We start from the raw sequence: 5,451 nt of genomic DNA, 5'->3' as shown, positions 1-5,451 counted from the left end.
AACCATCAAACAAATACATCAAATACAGTATATGATCCCCTCAGCATATTTCTGCTTCAATAAGCCTCCTATTTCTTTAGTAAGTACAGAAAATGTTCTCTCTGATACTTTGGAATCACTGACATTGAAAACACCATTAATTATCATATCAATATCGGAAACAGCCGAAATACATGGAACAAATAATTAAACATTGCTCTTACCGGACTAATGGAGATGTAAGATGTTGAACCACACAGTCACTGCCCATCGTTGGTGGAACGTCTGCTGCTGTGAACGTGTCACAGTGAACATCCTCATAGTTGTCAGCAATGGAGGGAACTGGTAAACCGGGATCAGTGCGGGTCTGAGAGCTGTGCACTGTGGAGAGCAAGATTATGTATTAATAATTGGACAGAAAGCGGGTTCAGTGCGGGTCTGAGAGCTGTATACTGTGGAGGGGAAGATTATGGATTAATGATTGGATTGAATGCGGGTTCAGTGCGGGTCTGAGAGCTGTACACTGTGGAGAGAAAGATTATGAATTAATGATTGGGCTGAAAGCGGGATCAGTGCGCGTTTGAGAGTGATATACTGTGGAGAGAAAGGTTATGAATTAATGATTGGACTGAAAGTGGATTCAATGCGGGTCTGAGAGCTGTACACTGTGGAGAGAAACGCTTTGGATTAACGATTGGACTGAAAGCGGGATCAGTGCGGGTCTGAGAGTTGTATACTTTGTCGAGAAAGATTATGGAGTAACGATTGGACTTTACGCGAGTTCTGTGAGGGTCTGAGAGCCGTCCCCTGTGGAGAGAAATATTATGTATTAATGTTTGGACTGAAAGCAGGTTCAGTGTGGGTCTGAGAGCTGTATACTGTGGAGAGAAACTTTATGAATTAATGATTGGTTTGAAAGCGGGTTCAGTGCGGTTCATCTATATATGTGTCAATAATGTAAAGGGGAATGGAATTTTTTGACAGCTGAATGTTTTCCAGCTCCATTCACTGTGTTGTTTTTTTACCGCTTCATGATAGCAGATGAAATGGATCAGCTAAGCCTGAATCAGGGTGTTCATATTGAGCACCTGAAGGATTTCCAGTGACAGTGTGAACAAGAGAGATATCACACACCGAATGACATAAGGGTGTCCTTTCTAAAATAAGTCAAGCATTGTTTTGTCTAATTTCCTTTAATCACAACATGAATTTAAATCAACCAGCAGTCTGTGACATCGCCGATTGTAATGAAATTCAAAGTAGTGATAGAGAGCTGGAGACTGTGGGAGTTTAACTCACTGAGAGTGGAGAGATCACCGCCGGCACTTGTCAGTGTGAAGAAATAATCAGGACCACTGTCCAGAAACAAGTGACCATCCTGACTGTCAATGGCTCCAGTCTTTACATCATCATAATCACCCGAACCCAGACCTGAGAGGAAATAATGATTGTCACTGACATTCAATGGTAACAATGAATACTTAGAATTATATTATTCGACGTCAGTCTACACGGGCCGGCCAGGGTAAACTGTGATCTTCAGTCGGAGTGAGATTAGAGGCTGGCGAATGGTGGGACCATGTCGTGTCACAATAGGTAAGTCATAGCTCATGCTATGTTTAAAATGCAGCCTGCAATCGACTGAAAGGAACGGGCAGTGTAGGACATTGGTTGGGAGACTGACAACCTGCATGTCTGGCAGATGGCAGCAGCCAGAGCAAGGGTGGCGCCCAGGTCTTCGCATGCCTCCATGTAAGTGCTCCTCCAGACAGCAAGGGCAAGGAGGGAAGCGCTTTTCCATCGAGACGGGAGGAGGAGGCCAGCTAGGCAGGTGGGGAGGGCATGACAGGAGATTGAGCAGGAGGTGAGCAGCCGTGATGTGTTCCCACGGAAGAGGTTTCAGTGCAGAAACGGGCTAAATGCCCTGATGTAGTATGGCAAGGTGAGTGCAGAGCCTAACATTAATCTGACAGCCTTCAATGTCTCAAAAGATAAAAATTAAACTCATTGGTTCAGATGTTCCTCCACTATAGAGCACAGCTCAGTGACCACCTCCTTGGAAAGGCACAATCTTCAGTGACACTGCTGCTCTGACATTTGCAAGGAGCAGAGCCTCTGATGGTAAGCCATCTCTGGTGGGTCGCATCTTCTGCACTCAAGAAGCTGGATGCGTGCGGCTGTGCGCCCTGCTCATCCACACTCTCTTCCAGCCTCACGATTCTTGTCACTGTCTGAGTGCTGCAGCCTAACCCCCGGGGACTGAAGCTGCCTCCATCTCTGATTGTCGTCCACTATGGGAGGCCTCAAAACCGGAGTGGCTGACACCTATTGTAAATTGCTGCACTCACTTCTCAAGGCCCCCATTCTTTTTACTTGGCATATGTAAGTTGCAAGTCGGAGAGGATGTTCATCCTGAATACTTCTGTTGTGATCTCCAAGATCGGTCAGCCTCCAGATTACCAATACCGCGATACAGTATCTCTCACCCTCCCCCAGTGCCACAATGCTTTTCACAGCCAAAATAGAGCTTCCTCTGAGCTTCCCCTTCCTTACAGATGGAGAGTCTCTGAAAACTGTTGTTCTTGCGCGCTTTTCACTAAATTGTGAATAGCTTGGAACATTGCCAGGAATTTCCTGTTTTATAGATTCAATTACCTGCCCAGCGCCTTAAAGTGCAGCCTCCACCAACCAGCTCGGCCGCTTCCAGGAATATCACTTAACAGTGTCAAGACGTCGGGTTTCATTTGCACCGCTATCTAGCGGCATTTTCCCTCCCAGTGTGTCGCCACTGTGTGACAAAATGCTGCCCGCCATGTTAAAGACACATCTATCTCATTGAATTACCCATTCAACATACGCACACATGTCACATTTAACCGCCCAGACAACAGTGTCAAAAATCACACTAATTGGATGTCTCATTCCATTAAAGTACTGGGTGCAATCGGGATGATTTTGTTAAATTCCAAATTATTTCTCCATTTTTTAAACTAAAATCACTCAGTAAATCTCATGTCTTCAGCAGCATCACTTTACAGTGAGTAAGTTCTGATATATTTAGTTCTTGATTTCGGATAGCAGACAGCGTGATGGATTAAAAAAACGTGATGGTAACCAGTAAAAATGTACCCACCCTGAATACTGGAGGAGTTCCCTTCAGGATTTTCTGATCCAGGATCCGTGTCACCCAAACTGTGACTGGTGTAATATTCAATCTGATTGAGGGACTCAATGGAATCAGCAACTGTGAAACACAAACATGGATGGTTATTGGAGAGATTGAGTGGGACGTTCGAGAAAATAACAATAAAACGTCATCATCTGGTGACAATGTCCTGGAACTTTGTATCTGACACGATTGTGAAACATTCACCACAGGGATTGCAGTGGTTCAAGTGCAACTAGAGATGGACCATAAATGTTGGCTCATATAGCGAGCAGTTAAAACAATACACAGTACAGCTCGTAGGTCAGATTTCAGAAATCAGAGCGGAGACAATAGTGTAAAACATAGTCAGTTAGCACAGTTTCTTAATCCAGAATTCCTCCCCCCTGTCCCCGAGTCCTTCCCTTTCAGAGTGTCAGACGGCTGGTGGTGGCTCCAAAACCGAACCCCACCCCGGATAATGGGGCAGAAAAGAGTGCAAGGAGGCTAATAACGGTGTTGTTCTTCTTGGTGTGTTTTGTTTTAACCTGAGAAATTTCTATCAGTGGTTAACTCGCTCCCCAAATGTAGCGCAAGACAAAACTTTTATTGGTTTGGTAGGGTTTTTACCCCAGTATCGTGAAGCAGAATTTGTCGATTAATGATAAACATCAGAATACAAAGTGGTGCAATAGGTTTTTTGAAGAAACCACCGTTTTCAGGTAAGGAGTTCCTGGTGGGAACATGTTTCCGATCCAGAAATCCAGTCACCGAGAGAAATAAAATCTGTGTCAATGTAACTCTCTCCTCCTGAGAGCAGTGACTATTTATGGTCTAGTTTAAAGGGAATAAAATGACATGATAGTGATAAAGACTTCAAAGTCAGCAGACACAGAAAATGCTACAAAGATGTGATGATACATGAAATATTGAAGAGATTTTCAGTCGATTTATGATATTCAATTGCAGTAGGAGAGACTATAAAATAACAAAAAATAACACGAACAGCCGATGCGTTTGTTATTCAGGTGTTCAGATATCTGAGGCAGTCCGTGTGCAGACGGAAGGGAAAATCGATCATCGGTTTTGATTGCTCGTTAAAAATAAACAGAAATCACGGGTGTGAATCTTCCCAAACCCATTGCTCATCTTACTATACACACAGATATAGACACACTCACACTGTAATAGGACTCCTTCACATGGTGATAGTGAGCGGATTTCTGATAGGGTTCAGTCAGTAAACTGACAATTAAAATGGAGTATTTAAGCGGAAGTGACATTTTTTCGGTGAAAATGCAATTCGGTATGAAATATAAAACACAGACCTGCACGCCGGATCTGATAGGAATCTTTGCCTGGTGGAATATTCCCAATCTCTTCATAAATTGCTTGGTACAAACCAGCCAGTGAACCGTTGCTGCTAGTGACAAAACCTGTCAGATGGAGGGTGGGGAGATTAACGTTCTGTTACAACCCATAAGCGTTTAACAGTAAATTATCTGCGAACATATCCAAATCACAGAGATGGTAATAGTAAAGAGTAAAAAGCCAGAAATTGTGAATGTGGAGTAGATTTGTTGTGTGTATGTTCGTATATGTCTATGTGCCTATTTTTCTGCACACTCATACGTTCACCTGCAGCAGACTGGGGACAGCTGTGTTGACTGAGGAAAAAGTCAATCAAGTTTGTTAGAAACGATCTCCCCTGAGAAAGCCATGCTGACTAACCCTGACTGATCGCTGCCTCTCCAAGTGGAGATTAATCCTGTTCCTCAGAATTTTTTCCAAAAGTTTCCCGACCACTGATGTTAGATTCACAGGCCTGTAATTACCTGGTTTATATCTGCTACACTTCTTGAATAATGGTACCACATTCACTGTCCTCCAGTCCTATGGTACATCTACAGTGGCCAGAGAGGATTTGAAAATGTGTGTCAAAGCCGCTATCTCCTCCCTTGACTCATATAACAGCCTGGGATATATCTCATCTGAGCCTGGGAATTTATCCATTTTAAGCCCGCTAAAACAGCGAATACTTCATACCGTTCAATGCTAATTTGTTCAAATATATCTCAATCCCCCTCGCGGATCTCTACATCTACGTCGTCAGTCTCCATGGTGAGCACAGATGTAAAGTGATCAATTAAAATCTAATCTATGTCCTCGGGCTCCACACACAGCTCGTCACTTTGGTCCCTAATCGGCCCTACTCTTTCCCTGGTTATCATCTCGCACTTAATATTCTTATAAAACGCCCTGGGATTGTCCTTTATCTTGCTCTCCAGTGTTTTTGCATGTCCCCACTTCGCTCTCCTAATTCATTT

The sequence above is a fragment of the Heterodontus francisci genome, unplaced genomic scaffold, assembly GCF_036365525.1.
Source record: "Heterodontus francisci isolate sHetFra1 unplaced genomic scaffold, sHetFra1.hap1 HAP1_SCAFFOLD_329, whole genome shotgun sequence".
Taxonomy (NCBI): domain Eukaryota; kingdom Metazoa; phylum Chordata; class Chondrichthyes; order Heterodontiformes; family Heterodontidae; genus Heterodontus; species Heterodontus francisci.
The sequence above is the reverse complement of the archived record's forward strand: the minus strand, read 5'-3'. Positions refer to the sequence as shown.